Genomic DNA, 14,868 nt, shown 5'->3' on the forward strand with positions numbered 1-14,868 from the left:
CATCAGGCACATCAAAGGAAAAGATAATTTAATAACGGATGCACTTTCCCCGTGTATGGTGATGTATTATTTCATGTACACTTTGTATAATTCATAAGAGTTCTTATGATTTTTAAACAAAAAATTTCACACATAATTAATATATGGTAAAAATGAAGATTTATTTTATAAATCTTTCTTTTTCTTTATCGGTGAAGTGTTATGTATATTTGACTTAATTTATATTTGATTTAATTTAATTGTTTGTTTGTAAGTTTTATTTCCTTTATTCCAGTTCTTGCCATTGTAATGCAACTTTATTTACTGGAATAGAGATCAGGTCTGATTGATTTTTCGAAGTAAACAACTAATAATAGTGTAACTTCGCCCTCTTAGTAAGAGGGGTGGTTAATTGGGTTTGGCTGGCGTTATCTAGAGGATGACCTCCCAAGATATTATAGCCCGGCTGGAGTGAAAGAAGAATGGAATTTCGACAGAGAACTGAGCGAAAATACTGGGAAGAATACGAACCACCTTTTGACAAGAAAATAACAAATTTAATCAGAACAAATTAATAATGGCAATTCCAATTCAAGTTAGACTATATCAATAGAATTTAACAGGTGTGTCTTATTTGGGATTTATTCCATCATCATAACGAGAGGTGAAAAGAGCGCAATGTCCACGATTGATTGCATCACCTTCCTGTCTGACCGTATATCAAAGTCTCCTAGTTCATCTTTCCTAAGCTCTATGTTCTTCCCCTTCATGGACTTCCTGGCCCTTTTATTCTGGCCTTGTCCTTCTTTCTTTCTTTTCCCCGTACCCTTGTCTTCGGATGGTCTCGTCCTTCTCTCAGAAAGCTGTTCCTTAAAAGACAAATTTACCCCATAATTATGTATACCCACTATATAGAGGTACATACAGTTCACTTACATTATTCAGAGCATGTTGCTATCCACACACCGCGTAAATTCTGACTTAGTACGGTAGGACATTGACCTCGCTTCCAATGGCAAGTCTTAAATTACCACGTGAACGTCTAACGAATATTACCGTTCTATTCTTTATATGCTACTACTTGTTCGATTACTATTGCATGAAATTCAAAAGAAATGGAACTCACGACATTCTTTAACTACAAGATTATCCAAGCATTACAAAATCAGATATAATTATGTAATTATCGTTAACTCACGATGATCTGTATCGTACTAACAACAAAGAAAGTTATTTCATATAACCATATTAAATCCTACACATGTGAACATTTGGGTCGCATGTAATCAATTCTACCAATGAACTAATAACTGTATAATTAAAAGGTAAATAGTACAACAATTCTAGCAACAACGCTTTCCATGAAACTGAATAAAATAAATTGCATAACAACTCTAGCATCAACACATTTCCATGAATTGAATAAACGATACATAATATGGAAACCTAGTGATAGCAAACACATCTGCATAAAACAAGCAATCAAATAATAGAATATTAAGTGAAACTAAAATTGCATCCCTTATCGCTGTTTCTTTCAGGACTTGGGCGTCCTAGCACTAAACATGCCTTTCTTTTTACACGACGACCACATGGTCATTTTCTTGTTTCACTAGGAAAGCACTAATGTCTTTATGCCTCCCCGGAGTCGACTAAGTTTCCTCTTCTAGGAAATTTCCAGACTAAAGTGTTTGACTAAGGTCGTCACTTTAAAGTCAGATTGCTCTAAAGTGTATGCCCTAATTTATTCTGCCCAATCGTAGGCGGTGGTCCCTAATCTTTCTCAAAGAAATAATTCTTTTCATCAGGTTTAGACAGCTCAGAATCTGTGAACGACAGTGCATGACAATTTCCCTTTTGAAAATATAAGTGGACATAGGTTCCTACCAAGCAGTTAGGGTGGGTAGCTCAAATGTTTACTTTCTAAGGACCGTGTTAAGATACCCCGGTCAATTTCACTGAGTCGGAATACTGTCCCTTTGAAATTTACACTGAAATGGGGGAGAGGAACGAAGAAAGGTCGAAGTGACACTTCACAAAGATTTTTCAGGCTTAAATGCGATAAGACTTTAATGCTCAATGCATTCTACTTTAAAATTTTCCGCAATTGAAAATTCGACACTTCACAAATAGAAACTTTATTTCTAATGCTGACTTAGTTCCTGGCCTTGATTTATAATCAGTAAGAGTTGTAGTAAACAATTTTTTATTCATTTATTCTTTTTCAGAGTAGTATTCATAAAGTGGTATCGAGGCCATAGTTGGAGTACATGACAACTAACATGTATCAATTAGGTTTTTCCAGAGGATTGCCCTACATCTTTTTTGCGTTGTAGCTAGATTTATTATTGATGTTTTGAGAAAGAATAGTCATTAGTGCCTTAACACTTGAGAAGCTAAAGTGTTTTATGTTGTGACCAGTTTTGGGGCTAATTATTTTATTTTTCTTCAAATTATTTGGATTCCAAGATATTATTTTTCCCAGGAAATATTTGTGCCCTAAACTAATTCTTGGACAAGTACAGTTATCGAAATTTGCACAGATTTCAAACACTGGAATATTATTTTCTGTGATTCAACAAAGAACTGTTGATAAATCAGTACGACGCTGACCACAGCATGTCATCACCTTCCATTTTGGATTTCATCAGGATTCGAACTCAGTTTCATTAGGACTTTTTATTACTAGGACTTCTAATTTTTAATTCTTGGATTATTCTAGGATTATTTTTGGATTTTATTCGTAGAACCAAGTTTTTCCCTCATTGTTACCTTGTTTTTAAGGGAAATAAATTATTTGTTAAATTTTAAAAAGCTTGTTGTCTTCACTCTTTTCTTGTTACGTTTTGCAAGAGCCTGAACACGTAACAGCTCTCTGTGCACTGTTGTCAATTACGCCATTGTGTGCATTGTGACTCGAGTCCATTCAGGATATAAGTCGTTTTTTTTTGTTTTGTTTTTTGCTTGTTTTTGTTTTTGTTTGCGGGGTGATGGTGTTGTTTTTGTGAGGGGTGGTGTTCTTGCAACGGTTTACGTTATTGTAAGAACGGTATTTTGATTTGTGCAAGCGCTTGTTTTGCCATATAATGGTAATATAACATTTGGAATGGTTATATTAAATTTAGTGTTACGACCATGCATATTACGGCTATCAGACTGACATTATCGTTGCAGTGATAAAGTATACGGTTAAAATAATAACATATAACATTGCAACCCCCCCCCCAACAACAACAACAACAAGAAAAAAGACCAAAACAAAAAAACAAAACAGCATAGCACCAGTATTTCAACATCGTTGCAACTTCACTAGTTTAAAAAAAAACCGTTGCAATATCATATTTAGCGTTTTAACAATAAAATTACTTTTGAACTCGTAAAATTTAGCATTATAACTCTAACTGAATATCGTTGCATTTACAAAATTTAGCATTGTAACTCAAACTGGATACCATTGCACTGACACAATATAGCATTGTAATTTTAACTGACTACCGTTGCATTTACAAAAGTTGGCATTGTAACTCCAACTTAATACCTATGCATTAAAAATATTAGCATTGATTCTCTAACTGAATACCGGTGCATTGACAAAATGTAGTATTGTAACCCTAAATGGATATCGTTTCAGGAACAAAATTTAGTATTGTAACTCTAACTGGATACCGTTGCACTGACTACATTTAACATTGTAACTCTAACTGGATACCGTTGCACTGACTACATTTAGCATTGTAACTCTAACTGGATACCGTTGCACTGACTACATTTAGCATTGTAACTCTAACTGGATACCGTTGCACTGACTACATTTAGCATTGTAACTCTAACTGAATAACGCTGCATTGACAAAATTTAGCATTGTAACTCTAACTGGATTTCGTTTCATAGACAAAATTTAACATTGTAACTCCAATTGGATACCGTTGAATTGACAAAATTGAGCATTGTACCTCTAACTGAATATCGTTGTATTGACAAAATGTAGCATTGTAACTCTAACTGGATACCGTTGCACTGACTACATTTAGCATTGTAACTCTAACTAGATACCGTTGCACTGACTACATTTAGCATTGTAACTCTAACTGGATACCGTTGCACTGACTACATTTAGCATTGTAACTCTAACTGAATAACGTTGCATTGACAAAATTTAGCATTGTAACTCTAACTGGATTTCATTTCATAGACAAAATTTAGCATTGTAACTCTAACTGGATTTCGTTTCATAGACAAAATTTAACATTGTAACTCCAATTGGATACCGTTGAATTGACAAAATTGAGCATTGTACCTCTAACTGAATATCGTTGTATTGGCAAAATTTAGCATTGTAACTCTAACTGGATACCGCTGCTTGAACAAAATAAAGCATTTTATCTCTTACTGAATAATGTTGCATTCACACAATTTAATATTGCGTATATAACTGGATACTGTTGCATTTTGACAAAATTTAGGAGTGTAACTAACTGAATACCGTTGCACTGAGAAAATTTAGGATTGTAACTCTAATTGAATACCGTTGTATTAATGAAAGTTAGCATTGTAACTCTAATTGCATACGGCTGCTTTGACAAAATATAGGATTGTATCTCTAACTGGATACCGCTGTGTTGACAAAATTTAGCATTGTAACTCTAACTGAATACACTTGCACTGACAAATTTTCCCATTGTAACTCTAACTGGACACCGCTGCTTTGATAAAATATAGCATTGGATCGCTAACTGGATACCGTTGCATTGACAAAATGTATCATTGTAACTCTAACTGGATATCGTTGCACTGACAAAATTTAGCATTGAAACTCAAACCGGATGCCGTTGCAATTTTAGTTGGATACTGTTTCAACAGTACTGACAGTTTTGACCCCTTTTGTGCACCATACACTATAGCCGTTTCACCAAACATTATCCCCGTCCACCATTCGAGCCACTTCAATCTCATAAACAGCGAAATGATATGCCATGGCACGCAAGGGTCGAATGTTGAGATTATTGAAACGTATGGCCCATACAGGTGGAATGTAGATTGCCGAATCGTATAGCACATGCAGGTGAAATGTAGAATTGTTGCGTCGTGTGGCACATACAGATGGAATGCAAAATTGTTGGATCGCAGGACCCATTCAGGTAGAATCTTGAGTTGCTGATTCTTAAGACTCGTACAGATTTGTTGAACCGCATGTCAAATTACATGTGGAAGTAGTTGTTAGATCTCATGACACATAGAGGTGGAATGCAGAGTTGTTGGTACGCTTGGCCCATACAGGTGAATGAAGAGTTTTTGAATCGCATGGCACATACAGGTGGAATATTGAGTTGTTGTTGTTGTTGTTGTTGTGGGGTTTAACGCCATTTTTCAGCACACGATAGGCTATACATGGCGGCCAGTATTAATGGTGGAGGAAGAACCCGAGAAAACCCCGGAAAGAACCACCGACCCACGAGAAGCTACTGGCAAGCTTTCTCACATACCCACATTGGCTGAATCCTAGACTCGAACCGCCGCAGACAGAGGTGAGATGGCAGTGATCCGTAACGAAGAGCGCTTTAGACCACTCGGCCACTCGGGGCCCCAGAATATTGAGTTGTTGAATCGCAAATTACGCATTGACTTGCAGAATTAGTCATTTATAAATTAAAATTGAAGATCAGCACCGACTGCTATTAGCTTGAAAGAAATGCCTGGCACTTTAAAAGCTGCTAATTGGTCAATATTTTCGAAACATCTGCCTGTGTTTAAGTGTATATAGGTTTTAAATTCTACATAGTAAGAAAATCTGTTCTAAGGAAACGAGACCTGCCGAGTTTCCTTTGAACGAAAAATATTCATAATTAGTGGTATATCAAAGATACAGCGTACTCTCTCTCTCTCTCTCTCTCTCTCTCTCTCTCTCTCTCTCTCTCTCTCTATATATATATATATATATATATATATATATATATATATATATATATATATATATATATATATATATATATATATATATATCACATACAAATACACATGCTTGCATTTCCAATGCATTGGAGATTGACTACAAGAAACTGTGAATAAACTTTGCACAGCCCTGTCCAGTGTGTCCGCTACAATAAAAGTAATCAACCTTTTTCTCATAATCGCAACCGCCTTTGCAAATTGATAAGTTGTTTATTTTAGTTTTTGAACTTCTATTTTCATTAATATTGATTAAATAAATATAAGTCACGCTTATGATTTGAAAGAAGAAAGTAGAGCACTACAAACACAGCAAGGATAACTACTTGAGCACTGAATGCGGTGGATTTCACATAGCGGCTAGCATATTTAAACGAGATCGAAATATAAACTGATCGAAATGAGGAACCAGCAAGAGTTAATCCTAACATTTAAATGTATTTACAGTTCATCTAAGTCCTTCTTGTGATTTAATTATTATTCCTACCAACCATACAATTGTTTCTATCCTCATTTCTTCATTTCCCCTTTCGGTCGCTTCGTGTGACTACATTTTTCCATCATTCATAGGTCCTGAGACCGACGCAAATCCGCCACGCCCAATTTTTAACGGATTTTCGTTGGCATCATTCTACGATGATCCAGAGAGAGAGAGAGAGAGAGAGAGAGAGAGAGAGAGAGAGAGAGAGAGAGAGATGTGACTGTAGGGTTGGAGAGACTCGCCATACATACATTTGTTTATTGCCCATCCCTATGTTTCTTTATTGGCCGATGAGTCTGCTGCCTTACCAACCCACACAATGACGGAGAACGGTTGAGGGAGGGTACAGAGGTCATTTTAATATTAAATATTATGTTGTTAGACCCTTATTATAGATTTGATAAAACATAAAGAAAGAAATAAAATTAAACAAAGTATTAAATAGATTACACTATGTGCATTCCTGCTTACAGATAAATGTGTCCTACAAATCTTATATCATTGGTACTGTGAACACGGTATTGAAATCTCAAATCTCCTTGCATGTTTAACACATAACCGTTACAAAGTCCCAGGTTCTTGTAGTTTTCTTGGTGCAAGTTCAGTTTTTTTCTTCTTCTAGTGTTATCTTCCTAACGAGAGAGACAGACAGACAGAGAGGAAAGCAGAGAGGATTTCGGTGAAATTCTGCACCATGTTAAATTCATTCAATTATTATTATCATTGTCTTTATTTTATTACAACGATGCTTATAATTAACCAGTGGAAATTCATCACAGATTTAGAGAGTTAGCAGCGAAAGACTACTTGTGAAATATAACATCATGTTGAAACAATATTTACATATGCATATTAATTAAAGCTGTATCGATTAATCGGCCATACTCATAATCGGACCGATTATTGGAGCAATCGGTATAATCGGTATCGGCAGAAAAAATCGGTGCCGATGTAAACAAATTTCCAAAATTTAATTTTAAACATAGCATTCATCTTTACATGGCTTGAATTTTAAACCAGAATTAAATGATGGAAATTAAGGAATAAACAAAGATAGTATATTCTTAAAAGTAAATACTTTTTAACACGTTTGCTGTAAACTACCGCTGATTGTCTGCACACAACAAATTATCAATACCATGCATGAACTCATCCCAATCACACCAGCCAACCAGCCAATGAGGCCTCGTGTGGCCGTTGAACTTCCAGCATACGCATTACATAGATGGTCCTGGCTTTTAAAAAGTTGTCGCCAAAAAAAAAGTCGCCAATCTCAATATTTTGTTGCCAATTTTAACAAATCCCCAGAATAAGTAGTGAATATTTTTCCAAGCTATTATTGTAATAGGCAATGAAAATTGAAAAAAGATGGGATAGTTAATTACTTTATTGACAACAAGCAATACGGCCATAATATTATAAAATAAATCATTACATGACTGTTTTGCACTACTTCCATGGTCGTTGCATTGCGCATCATCGTTAGTGCATAGGTCTAACTGTTGTCCCCTGAAATAAATGCATTATTAAATGTAAAATATCTACTTTCCTTCAGTCTCTCTTTTTTTTAAAAATATAAACATCAAGTATTAGGCAAATCTATATTATGTATATTATTTTCCAAATAATAGTTTTGTAAGAAGCTGTATTTAGATAATGACAATTTTAATACTAAAACCCTACGATCGTACTTTTCAATATAAGATAAGTGACGTATAATGCGACCGTCGATTTCACGCATTCAGGAATTAAACGCCCCCCTCCCCCTTTTTATGGCTAGCTTCACCAAGTACATCTCCGTCAACCAGGAGTTCAGAAATTTATTTTTACCGCGCTTTACATGCTTTGCTTGTTACTGAACTGCTTCCTGAATACCAGGAATGATCACTGAATGCTGTCGATTTTTTCTCGACAAGCAAATTATGATCTCCATTCCCACCAACGAAACTTACAAGAGTCAACTTGACCTGGCATTACTGTACCGTATGTATAAGCATTGATTCCCATCATTAAATTAAAAAAAGGATTGAAGAAACATATCACAGAGCATATGTGCCCCAAAGTTATAACAAAAATAGGGCATGGTTTGCTTGTCAGTCTAAATGCTAGTGTTTTCACTAACTGTAGAACATGCGGTTTCTTGAAATAATCGGTCTCATAATCGGTATCGGCAATTTTAATCATTCGCTATACGCGGTATCGGCATAATCGGCAAAAAAATGACATCGGTACAGCTTTACTATTTATTAAAGCGCCATGGGCCGGATCACAATTTGATGCAACAGTATTAATGGTAATTGATTATATATATATATATATATATATATATATATATATATATATATATATATATATATATATATATATATATATATATATATATATATATATATATATATATATATATATATATATATATATATATATAACTATATATATATCTATATATATCTATATATATATCTATCTATATATATATATATATATAGATATATATATATATATATATATATATATATATATATATATATATATATATATATATATATATATATATATATATATATATATATATATATATATATATATATATATATATATATATATATATATATATAATCAATTACCATTAATACTGTTGCATCAAATTGTGATCCGGCCCATGGCGCTTTAATAAATAGTAAAGCTGTACCGATGTCATTTTTTTGCCGATTATGCCGATACCGCGCATAGCGAATGATTAAAATTGCCGATACCGATTATGAGACCGATTATTTCAAGAAACCGCATGTTCTACAGTTAGTGAAAATACATACATACATACATATATATATATATATATATATATATATATATATATATATATATATATATATATATATATATATATATATATATATATATATATATATTCATTCATATAAATGTGTGTGTATGTGTGTGAGAGAGAGAGAGAGAGAGAGAGAGAAAAGAGAGAGAATGGTATTAGTTGACGTTATCTATTTACAAACATTCGTATTAAATAGCAGTCTTGCGATTTTTCTTTTCGGTCGTTTACACCCCTAATCAAAACAAAGGCAACCCTGAAGCCCTGCCATTCACCTTCTTGTGGCACTGTGATGCCCTCTGGGCCGTTTTAACTAGGAAGACAGAAACAATAGTGCTTGAGTTGGATTGGATAGCTGTTCACCAATCAGAACAAAAGAAAAGACCCACACTCAGCGACTGGTGACAGCGGGGTCAGCTTCCGACGTACGTCGTGCAGTGATGTATCATAAATAAACATCTATACAACAAATAGAGCGTTTTCCAAAAAAATCCTGACACAAAGACTGAATATCATAGATACTATTGTTATTAGTGGGTTTTTTTTCTTTTTTTGAAAATGACACCCCCAAGAGTCAATATTAAGGTCAACTAAATTGTAAGCATATTTTAACTTTTTCTCCGTTGTTGTTAAACAATTTCTTGCTTTTTGTCTTTTCTAATTTCAAGTTTCATTTTAGTAAATTGGTGCCTGGCCAATTGATCTATTAAAAGTGTATCATACCATTGTAATAAAATTTAGGTCGAACAACCAGGTCATAATGTTTGAAAGGTCTCTGTTTAAAATGTTAAATAGGCCACAAAATGCAACTTTTTCATTCATAATTACTGAATTTTCTCCGGCACAGTTTCTAATCAAATGATACAACTCGCATAATTAAACAACAATATAATTCTACGTCGCATTTTATCTAAGCTGGTTTTGTCAGTTCTATCTTTTCACGAAATTTCTTAATCTATTGGATTGTATTACTGTCTTGCAGGAACGGCCATAGCAAATGCGAGGCCCGATTTGATCATTTTGGCGGGGCCCCCTGGATTTACGCATGGAGACCCCTGTGAGCACGGCATTCAGAAATAAACTTTTATAAACAAGTTATATATGATATTGAACTTAAAATTGTCTTCCATCGCTTTAAAATTACTTTCTCAAATTGGAATATATTTTTTAAAATTACTAACGTCCTGGACCCTTGTGAACATATATTGTCGCGCATTGTGTACATTGCTACGAGTTAACTTTCACCTTCAATAAGGTTAGACAATATCCATAAGCTTACCTCTGATAAGTGATCCTGAGGTAACGTGACGGGGGAAACGGCAAACTCGTTCAAGCTGGCATAACACTGTAAAGCATATACGATCGAAAATGAAGACGAGAGTGAGATTGTGCAAAGTGACGAAATTGAAGGTATTAATGCTACCACATACAGCCCACCTTCTAATTAAACATGTGCGATTACGGAAAGAATTTTTGTTTAAAAAAAGTTGAATGATGACTATAATAAGAAAAACTATACCGTCCTTCAGTGCAATGCTGTCACGTGACTCAACAAACTCTGAACGTGTATAAAGTGTAATTTCTTCCTTCTCATCTTAGAAATGAAACTCGGCTTCCTTTCTTAAATATATGCCGTATCTCTTAAAGAATTATCTACAGTAAACTGATACGGTAAGATGGAAAAATGGCAAACTGGTAAGATGGAAATAGGGCAATTTAACACATTAGGATGGAAAAATGGCAAACTGATACGATGAGATGGAAAAATGGCAAACTGATACGATGAGATGGAAAAATGGCAAACTGATACGGTAATATGAAAAAATGGTACACTGATACGATAGATTAAAAAATTGTAAACTTATACGGTAATATGAAAAAATGATAAATTGATACATAAAGATGGAAACATGTTAAACTAATACGGTAAGATGGACAAATGGCAATCTGATAAATAAAAAACTGACATGGTAAGAAGAAAATATGGTAAATTGTTGCAGTAAGATGGAAAAACGGTAAGCTGATAGAGTCAGGTTTATTTATTGTCTGAATTTGCTTTGATATCCGTTACGCAAATCGATATGAATTCATAATTTGATCGCACCTAGTTTAATTAGAACAAAAACAATATGAAGTTATAATGATTTGATCGCTCCACTGTTTCCTTATCACAATACCAATACGAATTCCTATGGATGTGATTATCCCTTGCTTATTTAGAACAATGTAAATATGAATTTAGAACGATTTCAAACACTGTCTCTATCATGTCAACATATAGTACGTTAAATTAGTACTCCCATTTCAAGCAATGTCTATATTGTGTCTATATTTACAACATTAAATTAGTACTCCCCTTTCAAGCAACGTCTTTGTCATGTTTGCATATATTACGTTAAATTAGTACTCCCCTTTCAAATATTGTCTGTAGCATGTCTACATATATTACATTAAAGTAGTACGTCCCTTTCAGACTATGTCAATATCAGGTGTATATATACTACATTAAATTAGTACTCCCCTTTGAAACAATGTCGGTATCATGTCTACATATACTACGTTAAATTAGTACTCCCCTTTGAAATACTATCTGTATCGTGTCTACATATACTATTTAAATTAGTACTCCCCTTTAAATTACTACGTTAAATTAGCACTCCCCTTTCAGTACCATGTCAATATATACTACATTAAAGTAGTACTCCCCTTTGAAACAATGTCGGTATCACGTCTACATATACTATTTACATTAGTACTCCCCTTTCAATTACTACGTTAAATTAGTGCTCCCTTTTCGGTATCATGTCCATTTATACTATATTAAATTAGTACTCCCCTTTGAAACAGTGTATGCAGGGCCGACAAGAAGAGAAGGGCAACCGGGGATATATCCCAGGGGCCAGGGCCCGTAAGGGGGCCCGGGCCGAACAACACTTTTTAATTTTATTATAAATTTTTTTTTGAACAAGAACTAAAAGAGGCCCAAGTGTTTCTTACCCTAGGGTCCGGGATCGCTTTCTATGGCCCTGGACCCAAATTTACCAATAAGGCGCAATTAGTTGCATAAAAATGGACGAAAAAAATGATCTGGAAACAACAACTTCATTCGCTATTTTACAGAGAAATATCTGAAATTTAAACTGTAAAAATTTTAACAACACTAATTGACCCATGTTTTGTTTATGTTTACTCACAAATATGGTCTCAAAACCTTAAATCTCAAGCAAAATGCATACGTTACAAGAGATCTTCTCGTATTTTAAATTATTTTTTATAATTTACAAATAAAATTATAGCTGGGAAAATGGTTGAAAATTGTATAATTAGGTATTTTGCGATAATTTCACATAAATTTAATTCAAAACATTATTGCCTTTTGCTAGTATGAGTTGTGAAAAAGACAGATAAATGTGCATAAAGTAAGATGCAATTTCTCGTATTTTAAATTTCATTTAAATTGATAATAATGAATATTCAAAACATCAAAACATCAAAAACATTTTAAGTTGTCAAATTAATACCATTCTAATCATAACAGTTTCCGATTCAAAGTATAAGCACGAAAGTTTCAAATGTGATTGCCTTTCCAGTCACTCCAAAAATAAAACGTATGTATCAGAGACTGTTCATTAAATTTATAATTGTTTTCACTCAGTTTTCTTGGTTAACCTTTGGTCATAAAAATATGGCACGAAATTACAACAAATTTTTTTGATTAACCATATTAAACACGTACATTCGTCATTTTAGTATTTTCTCCTGTATGTGACAGTTGAACATCATCATTATTCACATGATCATTGATATGACATAATCATTATGACTTATTTTACATTTTATAGAAAGATCAAATGATTAAAATTTGTATGCCTAATTTAAGTGAATTCACGAAATTTTTAAAATAAAACAAAATGACAAATGTATTTTATAAAATGTTTTTGTAACGTAGAATGGTAACGTATGTGTCGTAGTGTAAAACACGAAAATATTTCGACAAAACTGCATTGCATACAAGGAGTTTTCTTCTTACAAGATTCTTGGGGTCAGGTATAAATTTTCAACATCTGCAACGGATCGTTTACTTGGTGTTAAGTCCTTAGGTGCTGTCAACAGTCTGAGTTTTTTTTTTTTACTTAGTCGCTCAATTTACTTGTTGATTTTTGTCTTTATCTTACGTCTCAGGTTTGAAACGTCAGATTTCAGAATGCCTATATTTTCGTGGGAACGCGCAAGAGCCCTACGCCTGATCATCTGCAAACCTTTTCTTTTGTTACTTTTAGTAATAAATGGTATCCTTACTATCAGGTGATCATTCTGTTCTTCGTTTCTTGGTACAATATCACAGTCATATCCACTGGTCTATTCAATTACGCTTTCGTTGCTTTCTTCTTTCTTATTTCTCAATCGTGAAAGTCAGTTTCTTAATTTATTTTGAATGTTTCTCTCCCCCCTTTTCTTCTTACTTACTTGTGACGATGGCACATAATATTGCCTTTGCCTAGCTCTCTCTTTTTGGAGGAACTCCGGACATTTTAGCCTTCTGGCGTTCCCTGTATGCCTTATGAATTTCCTTTTTTGTTTTTGGCCAATCTAAAATAACTATTTATATTTGATTAAATTTATATCTGATTTAATTGAATTGTCAGTAAGTTTACAAAAAAAAATTGTATTACATGTTAGATTAATGTAATTTTGTTTACTGGAATTTGGTATTTTCCAGAAATTAGTTAGACCTAAATGTTTTGTCATAAACACCTAAAGCTGACCTAGTTCCCGAAATTGAATCAGAAACCAGTGAGTCAAGTAAACAACTTTCTATTTTTATCTTATTCTTAGAGTAAAATGATTGGTTTTTGTAAAGGTCATACAGGGAATACGTGAATTTGGATGTAAACGGCCTCTATTTCAAAATTCTGATTTAACCTAAATTACGCATTAGTCATGTTTAGTACCGATGTTTATAAAGCATTTAGTCAGTTTGGGCTTGAAAACACTTGATGTCAATGTGTTCATTTTGTTGTGACCAGTTTGGAGTTACATTTTAATTTTTATTCAGATTATCTGGATTCTAAAAGATTCATTCGTTTTCCTGGAAATAGTTTAGTGCTCATACAGAATTCTTAGACAAAGACATTTCTTTAAATTTTATTCGAAATTCAAACACCGGAATATTATTATCTGTGGAATAGTAATGAACTGTAGACACAACAACATTATACTAGCTATAGTATAAGTCATCGCCTTCCATTTTGGATTTTCGTCGGGACTCGAACTCAGATTTCTTTAGAACATTATATTATTAGGACTTATAATTTGTAATTCTTGGATTATTTTTGGATTTGATTCTTAAAACCTTAAGTTCCATTTTTTTCATTTTTACCTTGTTTTTTTCCAGGGAAATAAATTATTTGTAAAATTTTACAAAGCTTGTTGTCTTCACTTTTTTCTAGTTACTGTTTATTAGAGCCTAAATACGTAACATAAGCAAGAACAAGTCAGTGCAGACCTAGACTCCGCCCCACGGTTTCACCGGTAGGGGACTCATAACGTAAGTATCGATAATACGTTACGAAATTATCATGTGAAGTATTGAATATAGCTAAAATTAATTTATTTTTTTTATAAATATTTACAC

At 33.5% G+C, this 14,868-nt stretch overlaps 1 long non-coding RNA gene across 1 annotated transcript; it reads right to left on the bottom strand.

Moving 5' to 3' along the window:
• Window positions 1-620: 620 nt before the first annotated feature.
• LOC149785342 (uncharacterized) lies at window positions 621-11,472 on the bottom strand. Its single transcript, XR_016425484.1, has 3 exons — window positions 10,513-11,472; window positions 7,842-7,915; window positions 621-848 (listed from the first exon to the last, which is right to left on the bottom strand). It is a non-coding gene; the product is annotated as an uncharacterized LOC149785342 (long non-coding RNA).
• Between the last annotated feature and the right edge of the window lie 3,396 nt (window positions 11,473-14,868).

This window comes from Sinohyriopsis cumingii, chromosome 13 (assembly GCF_028554795.1).
Source record: "Sinohyriopsis cumingii isolate HCF-2022 chromosome 13, ASM2855479v2, whole genome shotgun sequence".
In the NCBI taxonomy this organism is placed as follows: domain Eukaryota; kingdom Metazoa; phylum Mollusca; class Bivalvia; order Unionida; family Unionidae; genus Sinohyriopsis; species Sinohyriopsis cumingii.